The 18897-nt window shown below is 40.8% G+C and overlaps 1 protein-coding gene across 1 annotated transcript in view; it reads left to right on the forward strand.

The window, feature by feature from the left end:
* The first annotated feature begins 5388 nt into the window (after positions 1–5388).
* The window catches only part of RARG (retinoic acid receptor gamma), a 263440-nt gene continuing 249931 nt past the window's right edge, over positions 5389–18897 (forward strand). The window contains exon 1 of the mRNA XM_089691462.1: positions 5389–5540. The gene's annotated coding sequence lies outside the window, so the exon portion shown is untranslated. The remainder of the gene's footprint in view (positions 5541–18897) is intronic.

The following is an 18897-nucleotide window of genomic DNA, read 5'->3' on the forward strand; positions in this document are numbered from 1 at the left end:
AGGCCCTCAGAGTAGTATGGGGTGTGACCATATACTGTATAGTGAGGTAGCGTCAGCACTTTCCATGCCAGTGTGGGGCACCTTGGCAAGTAGGGCCCTGTTATAGTCTACTGGGATTCCACCTTTATTTCTTTCTCTTTGTTTTCAGTCTCAATGAATATTCCATCACCAGGGGCGGACTGACAACTCATGGGGCCCCCGGGCAATAGAGGCTCATGGGGCCCCTGTGTCCTTGCCCAAACTCAAAAAAGCCTATGAAAAATGTACCAGGGGCATCTCATGGGGCCCCATACTGACCCCGGGCCCTCGGGCAGTGCCCGAGTTTCCAAATGGTCCGTCCGCCCCTGTCCATCACCTCTGGGATGAATGAAGTATGTAACAATGTAAATCAGTTTCATCCAGTAAACAGGTAAAAGGCTTCTATTGACTTGGACCCTTCCTTCTCCTAACTTCAAGATGGGGGTGTCTACTGGAAGAAAACAGGTACTGGGTGAGTCTCCTAATAGGGTTCATTGCCATAAAGCCTGAGAAAGGTATGGGACTAACGTTTTGTGGGTGCCGGTTAGGCTAGGCTGGGAGTCTCTCAGGGTGTGACTATGTATTGGCAGGTTCCAAGGGGTACCCAAAAGAAAAAGATTGGGCTGGTAGGTCTAGGGGATAAAACCTGTGCTAGCCCACCACCTGTTTAGCTGTACATATAAAGAACATGCCGCTCGGCAGATGGCTTCTGTTACACAACACTTTCTAGGTGATAAATTTCAGAACAGTAATGTCCAGTTCACACCAGAGCATGGTGTTCAAAACCCACATTCCATATGTGTTTCCCATACCGCGTTCAAAACGCACTGCAGGTGGGATCTGCAGCGGGTGTCAGTATTAGGTTAACAGCACCCCAAACACAGGTTGCAAAAGCAGTGTGTTTTCTGAAGTAGCATGTGATATGGTTGCAGTGAGCTTACAAATATAGTGTCTGCACTACTTCTGATGCGGTACAATTTAAACCCACTGCACAGGACTGCATGTGAAATACACAAGAATGCACAGCTTGTCCCTCTGTGATTCCCGTTGTGAACCGGCTGTAACCCCTGGTTCACATCTGTATGAGTGGTGCCACTGCGAGACCTGCACAATTACCTGCAGCACCCACACAGAAGAATGCGGGACCCACAGGTGGGTGCCATTAATTCTAATGGCACACTGATCGCACTGGAAATCGCAACTGTACTGGGAACCTCGGTTCCCATGTGGGCTGTGATTTCCAAAGTAGTGCAGGGACTTCTTCCCTGCATGTCCTGGGGCACGAGAGTCCATCCAAATGAATGGCCTCTCGTGCCCATGCAAATCAGGGCTAAGTGAAGGTACTGTAAATCTCTTTAGTGTGAATATGAACAGTGCTTAAAACCTGCCAGAGATCCTAACACTTACCTATGGTATCAAAACTAAACTGCAGGCTGGAGTCTGGCTTTAAGGTGAAAAACAATGTATAACCCTTTATAGCTAGTTCATCTCTTATTGTTCTGACTGCTCATTGAAAACCAAAACCTGATTGGCTGCTAAACCTGCTGCATTTTGACCATCATCAAAAATAGGCAGGTAGGGATGAGCAACGTGATTCTGGCAGAAATTATTTTCATCATCAGTGAATTGTCATCAAAGTGGAAACTGATTTCAGCTCATAGAGTTGCTTATGCAAAATTTAGATGAAAAAATAAATCTATTCTACATTTTTAATAAGCGGGAGTGTTTTTGAAGGGGGGTGTTCGGAATTGTTTTGTTTATTTAATTTTGTGTTCTTTATATTTCTGGGTTTTTTTACCTTTTTTTAAAAATAGAACTAAAGGCAAAACTTTCTTTTATCATTTTGGGCAGAGTAAGGGAGGATTATAAACCTTGTCAATTTTTTCCCATCTGCGTCTCACTGGTGTGATTTCCCTTCACTTCCTGCCCCATAGCCACAAAGAAAATATGAGGAAATCCCTCCAAAGTGAGAACTGGTGTCCCCATTGGAGAATTTCCCCTCTGTTCCTGTTTTAGTGACAACCCAAAATTTGTGTTTTTTGTTTCACTTTTACTTTCAGTGATAACAGTAAACATGACAAATAAAGAGGGTGAATCTCCCTAACAGGAGTACAGACAGCAATAAAAACTGACAGGTGTTCTAACCCATCTCTACCTCATCCAAAACTATAAAAAAGCGTTGCCTTCATTTCTGCTTTCAAATGTATTTAAAGTGTTACTAACCCATAACAGTAAAATCAGTCTGGATACGTAGTAAAGCATGCTTGTTATACTGTGGAACCTAAGGGGTAATCTTCCGCAAAGTGTAAAAAGCCTGTTTGATCCTGTCTTCTCTGATTTTCCTCTTCCCCTGATTCTCCCCTTCATCTACAGTCCCCAATCCATCTCCTGATAGTACAGAGCTCTAGGAGTCACTCTGCACATGCTCAGTTTAGTGTGTACTGCTAGAGAATATTTGTTTTCTTTGGTCGGGTGTATGTGATCAGCACAGGGACAATCAGCACTGTCCAGAGAGAGGGTCAGGGGTTATGCAGCCTCATAGGACAGTCAGAGCAGAATGAAAACTTCTCCTACAAGCTTTAACCAGTGCTTAGCTGGACACTGACAGAAGCCACAAGACTGCTATTTTCTTCTGATGATAAAAGGTATTTAGCAATTTATATTTACTAAAATAATTGCATTTCCATGTTGTGTGTACTGTAGGAGACCAGATATAGTGAATGCAGGGTCCTGGGTTTTGTAACACTCTAATCATTATTTGTTTGCTATTGTTTTCTTTCCCTGTTTTTTTACTGCCTGTTTTCTTTCTGTGAAAAAGTAAATAAAGAGGCTAAAACCTCATTCACACTGGCGTTGATGGACCTGTGAGTGTAGGATAATTCTAAGCACGTGCATATAATGATTTTTAATGATACAATTCACACTGTGTGTTCACCTGAGTTTAGGTACGTTCTTTTCAGCTGTGTTTAGTGAAAATAGAAATCTGTGCGTTTGGGGGGGGTGGATTAAATACTCTAGATGCGTCTAAATGCGAGTAAAGGCTATTAAATGTAAATTATCGAATGAGGATCTGTTTTTATGGCTCAGAAAGAAGTCCAGGATAGTTGAAAAGAGTGTCCATAATGCTTAGGCTTCATTCATACAAATTTAGTGCCAGCTACAACAAGAATCCACCTTACTCCTGTGGCTGGGTTCACTGGTGGATGTAGATAGTTGCAGGCAATCAGCCTGTACAAAGCAATGACAGGCTAACAGTGGTCATAGTTGTCCCCATGTTATCGCACATCGAACAATTACCTGCAGTTAGGAACAGCTGATCCCTCTGGACGCAAACAGCTTGAATCCAGAGGTGATCATCTGTCCCTAACCACAGGTAATTGTTGGATTTGCGATGACATGGGAACACCCACATACAGCCATCAGCCTGTCATTGCTTTGTATAGGCTGAGTGCCCACAACTATTGGCATCCACCTGTGAACCCAGCCACAGGATCCAGCTATGTGAATGAGGCCTATGGAGCTGTTCAAAGCCCAGTGCAACCTTAAGGGCTTGTGTGCGGTTGTACAATACTCTGTGTTCAGATCCATCATTTATAGGGACCTTAACGCAGCAGTATTGTATTCTATGGAGCCATACACACAGCTCCGCAAATGGCTGCAATCTGAAACTGTGTTCAGCTGGGCAATAAAAATAAAAAAACTTGCATCTGTAGTCCTATATTTTAGGGCTCATTCACAGGTGTGGCAGGCACTGCTGCTCTATTGAAAAGCTATCCATGCTCGGATTGCTTTTTAGGGATGTTTGACCCCCTGATTTAACCCTATAATGTGGATGTAGATAGTTGCCGGCAATCAGCCTGTACAAAGCAATAACAGGCTAACAGTGGTCATAGTTGTCCCCATGTTATCGCACATCGAACAATTACCTGCAGTTAGGAACAGCTGATCCCTCTGGATGCAAACAGCTTGAATCCAGGGGTGATCATCTGTCCCTAACCACAGGTAATTGTTGGATTTGCGATGACATGGGAACACTCACATACAGCCATCAGCCTGTCATTGCTTTGTATAGGCTGAGTCCCCACAACTATTGGCATCCACCTATGGACCCAGCCACAGGATCCAGCTATGTGAATGAGGCCTTTGGAGCTGTTCAAAGCCCAGTGCAACCTTAAGGGCTTGTGTGCGGGTGTACAATACTCTGTGTTTAGATCCGTCATTTATAGGGACCTGAACGCAGCAGTATTGTATTCTATGGAGCCATACACACAGCTCCGCAAATGGCTGTAATCTGAAACTGCGTTCAGCTGGGCAATAAAAATAGAAAAACTTGCATCTGTAGTCCTATATTTTAGGGCTCAGTCACAGGTGTGGCGGGTACTGCTGCTCAATTGAAAAGCTATCCATGTTCGGATTGCTTTTTAGGGGTGTTTGACCGCCTGATTTAACCCTATAATGTGCTGCAATTGCGTGCATTGCATACGGTTCCGATTTCAGTGAGGCTCTTTAAAACTGCATTAGTCACGTTCGGTGGCGGCACCGCCCGCTGAAAGTGACAAGCTGTTTACGTTTTGCTGGGGCAGTGAAGCACAGCATCAGGCCACAGCATGTGTACAGCCATGAGCTGTTCAGGCAGGCAGTAAAACTGCGACTTAACTTCCTGGTTTTACCGCCTACCTACTTCATGTGTGAATGAGCCCTTACGCTACACATGTGGAAACATTTGTGTTAATGTTTACCTGCATACAGTGTAAATCTACCTTATGGGAGTTCCCTGCACTGAAAAGCGCTGGGCGGCAGGAGTTGCCTGCGTCCTATCAACGAATAGGGCCAGTAGGGTAAATTAGCTGTATAAACGCTCCATGCATTCAGCGTACGGACAAGATTTTATGTAGGATCTTACTGCCAATAAGATTATGCGTAAAATGATATGCCCGTTTGCAGGAACCCTAAAAACCACCATCCACAACGACTCCAATCACGTCGCTACAAAGCCCGGAAATCCCCCGATTTTTGCTGAAATTTGTTGGAAATGAAAACGCACTTTTTTTTTGGCTGATCCCTGAATTTAGAACGGTTAATAGTCAGCGGCACTTTCCTGTCCATTTGCACTGGACACAGAGGCGCGCACACACCAGGACTTGGACGTCTCGCACACATGTGTTTGTGTACACAGGAATGTTCTGCAGGCCTCTCCAGAAGGATGGTCATATAATGACTAAAATTACATTGCCTGGAATGGCACAGCCAGAAGAGGGGGGGGGGGGGGGGGGGGAAATACATTTTCCGTGCTTTCCACTGAAATTCATTCTGTGGTTTTCAGGGAGAAAGAGAAAATGTGCTTTATATTTTGTGAGTGGGAGTCACATGACCCGGGTTATGAATAGCAGATTGTAATGAGTTGGTAGTGTAAGTAGGAGAGGAGGCGAGAGCACACACACAGATACACACATAGAGTGTCTGCGCTGGGTGAGGCGGCCAGGTACGTGTGGAGGAGACACCGTGTACTGCGGCTGGACAAGGTGAGCGTCCAGTCACTGTGCTGGGGGAAGGACTCCTATTGTTTTCCTTTAGGGGACTTTACAGGGAGGAGGGAAGATTTCTCATCTCAGGAAGTTAGAAGAGCTTTTTTTCCCTTTCATTAATTGAACCCGGCTGGTGCCCCGTGCACGTCCCTCTCCTCCCAGCTCTTTCCTGCCCCTCTGGTCATCAATGCCCTGTGACACCACCAGCCGGGCACACTCTGACACGTTGTCTGACAGAGGGCAGAGGTCACGGCTGTCAGCTCCCTCTCACTCTTTTCCTCTCCATTTGCTGACTTTACTCTTCTGGATCTTTGTCTCCTTTCTCGTCAGCTCACATTCCTGTTTTCTTCCCCCCTTTCTTCGTTTTCTTCATCGCTTCCCTCTCCGTTTTCAGCTTTTCCAGGCTATGTTTCCCTCTTCCAATACATTTTTTGTGGAAACTTTTTTTAAAGTTTGCATAAAAGTTTCTTGTAATGAACACAAAACCAACAATGAAAGGATGTCAGCTGATAACATAATCGCCAACTTACATTTTCTCGTATGTGTTCCCTGTATGGACAATTGTCGCAAATGGATTGTATTCCGGTGACATCCAAAGGTTACCAGGACTTAAGTGATGGGTCCTCTGCAGGGGCGAACTGACCATTTGAAAACTTGGGCACTGCCCGAGGGCCCGGGGTCAGTAGGGGGCCCCATGAGATGCCCCTGGTACCTTTTTCATAGGCTTTTTTGAGTTTGGGCAAGGACACAGGGGCCCCATGATCTCCTATTGCCCGGGAGCCCCATGATTTGTCAGTCCACCCCTGGTCCTCTGGTTGGGGGCATTTGAGATTCAAATGCATGATTGTAGGGGGTCGATTTTTTTTGATGGTACGAATATAAAAAAAGCAATTTTTAGTATTCATGACTGTATGTGATATTTCCACCATTTTTGCTCAGGTGATTGGACGCTTTAGTAGAGGGGATTGTAGAATTCAAACTACTTTTCTGTATTTAAATTCTCTTATGATCGCATGCGAAAGCAACTAAAAGCAATTAATTGCTGGTAGGTGGTCATCGGATAAAAACAACAAAAAAAGTTGCTTAGGCTACCTGCAATGCGATTAATTTGGAGAACTAAGCAACCATCATTATGATCATGTCAATAAAAGGTGCGCATGAAGCACTAGCTATTATTAAGCATGTTCTAAAGCTGGCAATTGGGATTTTAATCATGTAAAGATTGCTGGTGTAGCTCTGGATATGATGAAGTGCGTTCTATAGCTGGCGATTGATTACTTGTAATTTTATCGCACAATCAAGGATCGCCCGTGTAGCTCTAGTCTAACTGCTCTGCACTCTACCTTTCCATGTGCAGGAATGCTCAGCAGTTTTCTTTTGGTGAATGGTGGATTACTGGCATGGGTATCACTTTTTTTGGTAGGCATCGGCAGCATGGAGCCTTGATCTTTCAAAGTGTCTTTTGAATTGGTCAATCTAGGTCTTAGCACAAGATACAACTTTGTACTGCAAGTCAAAAACATTTTTTTTTTCTTCACTTCGTTTGGCAGAGTAACTGGCTTTGATCTTTTCCCTACCTGGAAGGCTGCTGATTTTTAATTTTTAATTTCAAAGTATTTCTATATATATATATATATATATATATATATATATTTTTTTTTTTTAATTTTATCTTTTTCATTTATTTATTTTTAAATTTTTATTACTACTATTATTATGCAGGATTTATATAGCGCTAACAGTTTGCACAGCGCAAACTAGAAATAAAAAATAAACGAAAAACACAAAATCAAGGTAGACAGTACAGTTACAATGCAAATCAAGGTATGAGGGTTAGGAGGACCCTGCTCAAGGCAGCTTAAAACCTAAAGTATATATATATTTAGACATTTTATTTCCTCTTTGGTATTTACCTTAATTATCCGTTTAACCATAAGATTGTTTGGACTGGTACGCATCACCTCTTGTTGCCCAATCCTACAGCTTGCATAACATTGTATTATTAACACTTTACCCACCAGAGTCGGATGGCAGCAGTGACAAGGTTTACATCAGTCTTTCCTCTGTTGCTCCTTGCTGACTACCTTTATTGGGTTGTACAGTAAGGCACTGTTTGTTAACTATTACATTAAACCTAGGTTTAGCTTTTGGCAGTTAGTATAATAAATGGAAAAAATGCACACCTACACCGTCCATACACGATACAATCTCATTGTACAATCTCTGTATAATCTTCTTTAAAATTATCATATCTATGCAATAGGAGGACATACTTATACAACCAGTTCAATTCAGAATCACATCAGACAGGCCCTTGTACCACATAGTTGGTGGTAGATTGTACAATCAGATTGTATGGTGTAGGTATCAGTATCAATAATAAGCCAGAGGCAGAATAATGGGTGCTGTAATCCTAAACAGAGAGTTCCTCATAAAGCCCAAGGTATACTATATTTCAAGTGGAAATGTAAGCATGCTGACCTAAATTAGTTATTGGCAGTGCCTTGCTAGGCAGTAGTTTCAGCTGGAGTGAAGTATGTGAAGCCCTGTTCTCCTGGAACCATTACCATTGGCCCAAAAGTTTGAATCCGCACCTAATTGTACAGCTGCACAGTATGTATTTGATGGAGTTAAACGATCAGGTAAAAGTGAGCACGATGGAGTAGCCGACATTTACCTATTAACCTCTGAACTTTTATTCTGCAAGTAAATTGGCGGTGCAGTCCCCTCCTTTGCCAGCAGGAGTCTTTGGTGCCATTCATTATTTTCCTTCATGCTTTCATATTTTAATGGGGAAGGAGTTTGGAGAGAAGAGTGTGGGGGGAAAGGAGGTGAGATGAGGTGAACTCAGAGGAGGGGTTGGCAGCATGGTAATAAAAACATCACCCTTTTCCTGCGCCGCCTCTTGCCCCCTGGAGCTGTCTCTGACTGCGGCTCTGTGATTTTGTGTGCGGTACCGCGGGAGGATGATGGTAAAGGGAGGGAGTTTGGGGAAGAGCGGAGCAGTGACGCTGTGATGTGGTTAAGTAACCACAGCATTGGTTTCTATGTTGAAGACACTTAGGTTGTGGGGAGTGTGTGATTGAGTTGCTGGATTGCTCTGTCCTGGGGTGATGCTTCAAAGCAAAAAAATTAATAATTTGTGGCTCCTCTGGCTGAACATTATGATTTTTTAAAAACCTGTAGTACTCACTGCTGACTCATGTTCCTTTTGGGTGAACACTGTGCTTACATGTGTATATAAATCTGGTAGCCCGTGTACACAAATATACCTATATATTGCATGCTCCTGATCTTTTAGATGCTATGAATGTGGAAGCTTTCTTTGTATTTGCCAGTCCAGTTCTTAGCAATAGATACAACTCTGTTCTGCAAATCAAGGAACTTTTCACTTTGTCTGTAGAACTTGGCTTTCTTTCATATTTTCTTTTCAATTCCTAATAAGTAAAGTGTTGTACCATGTTAGCCATCGATTATTGCAAAAAGTTTGGAGTTTGATACCCTTTATTGACTAGCTGAAGTTATTAAAGTGTTACTAAACCCACAACAGCAAAATCGGTCTGTATATTCAGTAAAGCATGCTTATTATACTCGCTGTGGAACCTAAGGGGTTAATCCTGTAATTAAACCTGGGTTAATTGTGTAAAAAGGCTGCTTGATCCTGTCTTGTCTGATCCTCCCCTTCTTCCACAGTCCCCAATCCATCTGCTGATAGTACAGAGCTCTAGGAGTCACTCTGCACATGCACAGTTTAGTGTGTATTGCTAGAGAGTTTTTTTTTTCCTTTGGGAGGGTGCATGTGATCAGCACAGGGCCAATCAGCACTGTCCAGACAGAGGGTCAGGGGTTATGCAGCCTCATAGGATAGTCAAAGCAGAATGAAAACTCCTCCTACAAGTTTTATCTAGTGCTCAGCTGGACACTGATAGAAGTCACAAGACTGCTATATACTGCTGATGAGAAAAGGTATTTAGCCGTTTATATTTACTAAAATAATTTTCTTGTTCAGTGTACTGTGGGAGACTGAATATACAGGGAATGCAGGGTCCTGGGTTTAGTAGTACTTTAAAGTTGCAAGCTTTCAGGATAACTTAGATCTAGGTTATACTCAAAATTTCATCTTTAATAACTTAACTTATCCAATACGGGGTATCACTTGAACGCCAAGCTTTCTGGTATATATATATATATATATATATATATATATACACATACATTTTATATAGATTTATATATACACTTTATAGTTTTGAATAGAAGAGTGATCCCTGTGCACAATAAGGGGATAGATGCCTGGGTGCACTACAGAAAAAGATCAGTATAGTCTTGAAAATGAAGAAGGCACTAATAACTCCTGAAGAGGAGTCAGTTTGTACCATTCAAAACAGCTTTACCAGGTGCCCAACATTTTAGTGGCGCACAGCCCACTTTTTTCAAGGTGGAAACCTTTGAAAAAGGTGAGATGAGCCCATGCAAAACATTCGGATACCTAGTAAAGCTCATGTACAAAAATATATTGGTAAGACTGAGCAAGTCCAAAGATGGGCAACATAAATGGTGGAAGGTCTGAGGGTAAAACATACCAGGAGAGATTTCAGGAACTTAATATGTACAATCTAGAGGAAAGAAGCGAAAGGGGAGACATGCTTGAAACCTTTAAATACATGAAGTTGGTGAATAAGGTTCAGTAGGGAAGTATTTTCAATATGAAGCTAAGATCAAGATATGACCTTAAACTAGCAGAAGAAAAGTTCAAAATGAATCCTAGAAGCATTATTCTACCAAAAGAGTAGTTGATGCTTGGAATAAACTCCCAGCAGAGGTAGTGATTCAGTCAACAGTAGGTGGATTCAAACATGCTTGGGCCAAACATAGTTAAAAAAATCTATGAATTTAAACAAAAATGGAGAAGATTTGATGGACCACTTTTTTCTACCATCACTCTTTTATGTTTCTAGAGCTGTTTTGGATGGTACAAAATGACATCTATATATATATATATATATATATATATATATATATATATGTCAGCAACATACAAGCTAAATGCTAGGACTACGGGGATCCAATAGGGTATGCTGCAGAGATTACAATGGGTTTCCCAAATTCTTGTCTATAGCTTTTCAGTCTTAAGCCAGAACTTTTTTTTAGTTTTGTATTCCACAAACAAAGTGTTAAAATTATGGAGTTCTATAGAAAGTGAGCAATCTCCTTAAGCTGGTCATACAGACTGTACTGTAAATCAGAATTCGACTGGTTCAGCAGAGACTGGCCAAATTTAAGTCCATGCATGGGCATAGCGGTTGTACAGAAGTCAATCTAGCAATCGACTTCTGTGTGACCACCCTGTCGGATTTTCTAGACTGCAACAATGATCAGTGTATTCTGATAGTGGGTAAAGCCCCATACACACCATTTGAATATTGAACAAATGAATGTCGGTTTTTTTTTTTTTTTTTTTGCATGCTACTCTCATATCAATAATGAAAAAGTTACTAAAGTTACAAAAATTCTTGTAGGAAGAATAAAGATTCGGAAGTGATGTCATGTATTATAATGTATTTGTATTGTATTTTCGGGTGAAAACTGTACTGATTAAATGAAAATTGTACATTCTGGTATCATACAAGAAAAAGTTTTGTGCTTGTCCCTTCAAATAATTTCAGATGAAAGCTGTTTACTATCAGATTATTGTATGATCGCTTCAAAAGCTGTATTTTTTTTACGATTTTCTGATCGTGTGTACTAAGCTTTAGTCTCCCTGCTGTCAAAATACAATAGCTCAGTATGGAGGATCAACCCCCATCCACCTGTGTGAATGGGGGATTCAAGTCAAATTTTTTTTTTCGTTTAACCAGCTGATTGAATGAAAAAAAAAAAAGACTCATCTATGAGCTACCTTAGAGTAAAGAATAACTTCTAGACAATTCCCACCCAAAAAAGGTTCCCCTATGATTTTTTTCTCTATTTCTGTGTAAGTGACAACCTAAAATTTAGATTTTTCCTTGTTTTCAGTCCCAGTCAAAATGGACATAAATGGGAGGGTGAATCTCCATAGTGGGACATAAACAGCAAGAAAAAAACTTAACAGGGGTTCTAATATCTTCCCCAAACTTTCCAAATTGATCTAGTTTTTGGCTTTAGTTTTACTATAATTGTTTGATTTGTCAATGTTCAAGCTTTAAATCACTGCTGTGCTTAAATTTGCGGTCCCCAAAAAGTGCTGATATAGAGGAAGCCAAAATACAAGGTCACCTCTGATTTATGGTATGTTTAGAAGTTGTTTACGCTAATTTTGTCTTTATTTTGTTGGATACAATTCTTGTTTTATGCTAAGCTGGTATGTTATTTGTTCATCCAAAGTGTGTGGTTTAGTTAGGTTTGTTGTTAGGTAACTGTCCAGCATTCTAAATCTCTTTTTACTTCCTGTACGCTCATACAATATACAGTTCAATTAGTTCAGTCATAACATTGTATGTGAATGCCAGCCTTGGGCTTAATGATGAATGCACAGCCGAGAATTTGGTGAAAACGTCCTGATTTGCTAATCGACCAAATTTGGTGTCACCAAAGATTCTCCTGTGCTGGTTTTATCATCTGTGCCTCTTTGGCTAATTGACATCTATTTGTTTCAGGAACACATTGCATGCACTGATAAACTGCTGTGCCATTCACTTTGAATACCACCCCAACGCACATGTGTTGCAAAATGCTGCATCGCACGACAGCTTACATTATGGCAAAAATGTTGTCTCATTTTGGAATGCCTTAGTAGGTCGGAAACTGCCTTATTGCACACAAATAACACACATTAATCCATGTGCATTATTACGCAGCAGACATGTAAATGTCCCTTCAACCCTCCAGCAATAAAACAAAGCGGTCCAGATGCTAGATTTCAAGAACCATACACTGGCATTTCCAGAAATGTAGTCTGTATGTAAATTAAATGTTAGCATTCACAATATACAGTTAATAAAACATGTTTTTAATTTTCTTTTGTTTACATTTATACCCATCATCTTCTGCACAATGAAATTTAACCACTTACCCTCCAGAGGATTTACCCTCCTTCCTGACCAGGACATTTTTTGCGATACGGCGCTGTGTTAATTTAGCTGACAATTGCGCGGTCATGCAATGTTGTACATAAATGAAATGTATGTCCTTTTTTCCCCATAAATAGAGTTTTCTTTTGGTGGTATTTGATCACCTCTGCGTTTTTTACTTTTTACGCTATAAACAAAAAAGACCGGCAATTTTAAAAAAACAAAAAAACAATATTTTTGACTTTTTACTATAAAACATATCCAATAAAAATTAAAAAAATCAAATTTCTTCATAAATTTGCATCAAAATATATTCTGCTACATCTCTTTGCTAAAAAAAAAATCCCAATATGTGTTATAGCATCTACAAATGGTGGTTGTTATACTGGAATTTTTATATATTTATTTATTTTATATCAGTAATGGTGGCGATCAGCGTCTTATAGTGGGACTGCTGTGGGCATTCACTGGGTGGGAACTTAGTAACTGCCACTGACATCCCCAGTGACACTAATGCAGTGATCAGTGCTAATAAAAAGCACTGACACTGTACTAATGACACTGGGCAGGAAGGGGTTAACATCTGGGGGGATCAAAGGGTTAACTGTGCTGTGTGTGTTTTACATTATGTGCTGTATTGTGTTTTACTACAGAGACATGTTGCTTTGTATTTCTCTGCTGTGCATACAAATACAAAACAGCATGTCCTTGCTGACGGGAGAGAGACCTGTGTTGTTTGTACATAGGTCTCTTCCCTGTCAGCTTTTCCAGACAATTGCAGAGTGCCGGCGGGGAATCGCCAGCCAGGACCTGGCAATTGACATCCCTAGTCGTCAATAGCGGCGCGGGTAGGGCAACTCACGCACGCACCCCCTACCCGGAAATACAAATCACATGTATATATACGTGATTTTGCGCAGCCCTGCCGCCCTGTAGTAGTACTTCTGCTATAGGGTGGTGGGAAAGCTGTTAAAGTGTATATCTGAAAATTAAAAAAAAAATCATTATACAATACGTCTGCTGTACATCCAAATATTCCCATGTTCTGTCTCTACAAGAATTGCAAGTACAGAAAATGCCTGTTGATCTGCCAGAAATCTAGTCTGCCATATTGTACTAGTATGTGGTAGCCTGCAGGGGGGCAGGTTATTTCTTTCTTTCTTTCTTTCTTTCTTTCTTTCTTTCTTTCTTTCTTTCTATGAAGAGTTTACTACCACTTTAATTTCTGTCTGTATGTTGGGGATTTTCCCACACATTCTGTGAAAATAGTTTTTCCCAGGACAGTAAACCAGGGGAAGCTCTCTAACAGAGCCCCAGACAGCAGTAAAGACAGGGGTTCTAGTCATTCTCCATTCTATCTAAGCCAAAGAAAAAAAAGAGTTGGCTGAACATACACGGCTGCCTGATGTAAGCAGGAATCAGATAGCCTCTTAAACAGATCCTCAACATGAGAACTCGTCCAGCTAGACACCCACAAAATGGCCACAGGAGTCCGCAATCACAAACTGTTCTCTATACACTAGTGAACAGTAAAAAGTTATGGACTTTGGCTGCCATTTTGTGAAAGTGTGTATCGTAATATGACGCGAGCAGAGCGTTGTACTGGGTTAGCCATTGACAGAAGTAGAAGTTTGGGTTTATGGTGATATCATCTATTGGCTAGCTAAATAGGCTGTAGTATATGCTTTGGAAGCACTCTGGCCTCTTCTTTAGGCAATCTCTTTGTCTGAAGAAGAGGCCAATGTGCCTTAAAAGCTTGCTCTACTGTCTGTATAGTTATCCAATAAATGACACAACAATTCTCACGTAGGACAAATCGGAAACTTTGTATTTTATAAAAGGAGCTCACTGCATCGACATATAAAACATTACATATTAAAATCGGCCATCGGGTCAGCCTAGTACTGCTACCACAGCACCGCTAAATATTTACTTTTTATTTAAATAATTCATTTATTTCAAGTTGTAAAAGTCTTTGCCAACTGGGATTAAAAGGAGCCCAACCTAAGAATTATCATTAAAGGGTATTGCTAAACTGGTTTGCTGGATAATATAGCTTTTTCATTGCAGAATATGAACCTACAAACCTCTCGTTGTGATTGTCTCCCAAAATGCTTGCAATCATCCTTTCCTTGGGTTTTCTGGGTTATTAAACATGCTCATGATATAAAGTACGTGTCACAAATGTTTGCCTATGGTGGAGTATGACTTTAAAAGGTTGAAATCCATTTTTATCCCATAAAAATACCTAGGATTCAGTGAGACTGTGTTCATCACGACATAGTGGTTCACAGCGGTATATCGTAGTCAGATACCACAGGAAGGTCACTTCAAGCATAGAATTGCCCTACAGATGAGCCATGCCTGTTTATATACTGATACGAGGTATGGAGGAGATCAGCTATGAGGAAAGATTAGAGGAACTGAATTTATTCTCTCTTGAGAAGAGGAGATTAAGGGGGGATATGATCAACATGTATAAATACATCAGTGGTTCATATAGTGAACTCGTTGTAGAGTTATTCACCCTGAGGTCATCACAGAGGACAAGGGGGCACTCTTTACGTCTGGAGGAAAAGAAATTTAATCCAAATACAGAAAGGTTTCTTCACAGTAAGGGCTGTGGAATAGACTCCCTCAAGAGTTGGTTCTGGCCAGCTCAGTGGATTGCTTCAAAAAGGCCTGGATTCCTTCTTAGATACACAGAATATAACTGGACACTAACATTTATAGGTAAAGTTGATCCAGGGAATATCCAATTGCCTCTCGGGGGATCTGGAAGGAATTTCTTTCCCTGCAGGAGAAAATTGGATCATGCTTTGCTGTTTTTTTTTGCCTTCCTCTGGATCAACTGTGGATATAGGATTATAACTTTTTTTTTCTTTCTTTTCTTTTCTTTATGGTTGAACTAGATGGATGTTTGTCTTTTTTCAGCCTGACTAACTATAACTATATATATATCTTTGTGCAGCAATGCAGTACATTATATGAAAGCACCGCCGGTATAAATAAGTCTATCAATATGCATTTCCATGAAAATTAAAGCAGTTCTAAAGCCTAAACATTTTTCACCTTAATTCCCTGCATTAGGGTAAAAAATGTTTAGGTAACAGTATTGCCCTGTCACTCCCTTCCTTCATACTTACCTGACTCTTCACTCAATTTGACTACTGTGTCTGTAGCAGCTATTCCTGTTTTCACAGGCAGCAGGAGCCATTGGCTGCTGCTGTCAATCAAATCCTGTAACAAGGCGGTGGGGCAGAGCTGCGCTTTCTGTGTCTATGGACGCAGGCAGCATGGCTTGGGATTGAGCTCGCAGGTGTGTCACCATAGGAAGAGGCTTCCTATGGTGGCACACCGAGAAGAGGAGTAGCTAGACGTGCCAGCTGGGAACCTAAGAAGAGGAGGATTGGGGCAACAGGTAAGGAGCATGCAGAAAAAGACAGCAAAGTATGTTAATGCATGTTAAAACATGTCAGCACATCATATTGCATGCATTAAAAACACAACATTCAGTGTATGTAAACCCAGAATCTATTTTTCAGTTTGTCACTATGCCGCATTGTGTAAAGTTTTTCTAAGCAAATACTTTTTTGTGAATATGTTGCAAAGTTTCTTAGCTGGAGATTTTGTCCGTAACAGCACTTCCTTGTATAGGCTGACAACACTGGGATATTGACTCTCAGATAGTAGCAGCAGTGTCAGCATGCCGTTTGGGCTCTTTTGCTTGGCTGCTTTTTTCATAGGCTTGATATGTAGCCCAACAGCCAAAGGAAGGGGTTTTTGTGACAGTATGAGAACACTGCTGCTATTGGAGAGGCAGTGGCTCATCGTTATCAACTTGCAACAGGAAGCACTGTTACTAGCAGACTTTTCAGGTAAGAAACTTATAAAAATTAATTTGGGTTCACATACACTAATGAATCCAGCCTGAAAGTTTTTGGGTTAGAAAGCTGTACAGTGTATGTGAGGATACCCAAGCAACAGTCCAAACACAGGAACAAATGTGGCGTGGGATTCAGATGTTTTAAGGTCACTGAAATTGTCACTGGGCACACTGGCACTGGTTCAGCAGTACTCTACAAAACAGGACCACCCTCAGGAAAAAGGGAAAGGAACCAGAGATGAGACTCCGCACACATACAATCCAATGACAGTACCAACCAAACATCCAAGAGTCCAAGGCAATTTAATGATAAAATTGATTTATAGCAAAATAGAGCCAGCACGTTTCAGGGGTCAAACACACTACCCCTTCATCAGGGCTGCAGAACAGGTACAAACACTAAGGTCATAAATCTAAAAATAAAAAGTCATAAATATAAAAGAAGGTAATACAAAATAAAAAGTAATGAATTATACTCATTTGTATGTAATATCTGATTCAAACAACAGCGTCAGGCTGCATAGACAAAACATTCTGTTGCCAGAGAGTGGCCATTATCAGGTTTGTCTTTCTTTTTATTTGTGAATTAATTATAGATATCTGTGTTAACACTGATCTAAATTGTTCCAGAGTGGTGATGCCTGCATTGTTCTATAAAAACAGTAAAACAGATAATAATTTTATAGTTAGGCATATATAAAATAGGCTTGCACGTGAAAGCTTTTATCTACACCCATGTCTTTTCATAGTGGATTATGTAAGCATATTTAAGCTGATTTAACTTTGTTTTAAATATACAGTCTAACATATGGGAATAGTTTATTTTGTCCAGAAAGTATGTATTGTCTGCATATTTATATTTCGGCATACATTTTTGCCATGAGACTTCAGCTGGAATAGGATTGAATGTGTCTGGAATTTATTGGAGATGCTGCTTTTATTGCAATTGCAACAGTTCCAGAATTGCCGTGCACAGGTTTCCTAAGAAAAATGAGACATGGCCACCAGTCAGGTGTAGGCTTCAGCTCTCTAACTAGCTAAAGTTTAAATTAGGTTATATTTAATATTTGGTTATATTTATTATTAAAGTATTATTATTATTATTACTATGGCTGGTAGATCTCATATAAAAAAAATTGCATTACTAACAATCATATGTTTTTAATGCCATTATTGTCAATAGGCGCTCTAACACGCAGCACTGCATATAAAAACAGGCAGGGCAGATAACCACATCGCACAGCTGTGAAATCACAACATTTAAAGGCTAACTCCACCTTTTGGGCCATGTTTCATATTACACCTGTATTTAGGGTGTAACATGAAACTGGTCGTATATTATATCCTATCCCCAAAAACCACACCACCTACTTACCTGAATCGTGGAGTGCATCTTCCTGGACAGGGGCGGACTGACAACTCATGGGGCCCATGGGCAATAGGGGATCATGGGGCCCCTGTGTCCTTGCCCAAACTCAAAAAAGCATATGAAAAAGGTGCCAGGGGCATCTTATGGGGCCCCCTACTGACCGCGGGCCCTCAGGCAGTGCCCGAGTTTCCAAATGGTCAGTCCGCCACTGTTCCTGGGGAATCTTCTGATATGTTAAATTTAGCATGACTAGCCCACCTACACAGCTCATCATCAAGGTCCAGGGACCATGAATGGAAGTTTCCACACGCCCTACCTGCAACCACTGCAGAGGAACTACTTAGAGCACAGCTCCTCTCTCTTGCTGCTCTGTACTTTATCAGCACTTCCTATAGTCAGGTCTGTACCCCTGTACAAGCCTAAATCATTGCACCTACCATGCACTGATCATGGGTGCAATACTCTGTAGGCTTCATTGCAAAAAAGTAGTAAATGCACCTTAATCATGGGATCAGTGTTGGTACATTTTGTACCTTTTTGCCAAAAATGGACTTGGCATTTAAAACAATGGTTAACTTGTGTTAAACACACAGGTGTGAATGGGCCCTTCAGTGTATGGGTAGGGATTGGGTAAAGCTTAGGTTTAGGGGTTAGGTTTAGGCTATGTTTAAGGGTACACAAAAACAATGACTAATCTCTGTAATACTTTTTTTATTTGCACTAACATTCAAATTTTCAGGACAAGCTTTCAGGGCATACCCCTGTCCAAGCAGTAATAATACACTATGTTTAAACAGAATGCTAAAGTATAACTAAAAGCAAAGTTATTCCCTGTCAGGTTTTTTTTTTTTTGCCATCTGTGTCCTTTTGGGGAGATTTCCCTTCACTTCCTGTCACATAGCCAGAACAGGAAGTCATAGGAAATCCCTCTAAAGTGAGAAATCCTGGGGTTTCAACCAGTTCACCAGAATTAGTGTCCCCATTGGAAACTTTCTCCTCCATTACAGTTCTGGTGTCAACCCAAAATTTGGGATTTTCTTTTACTATCAC

The sequence above is a fragment of the Staurois parvus genome, unplaced genomic scaffold, assembly GCF_062004578.1.
Source record: "Staurois parvus isolate SC_StPar_1 unplaced genomic scaffold, SC_StPar_1.0 ptg000562l, whole genome shotgun sequence".
Lineage (NCBI taxonomy): Eukaryota > Metazoa > Chordata > Amphibia > Anura > Ranidae > Staurois > Staurois parvus.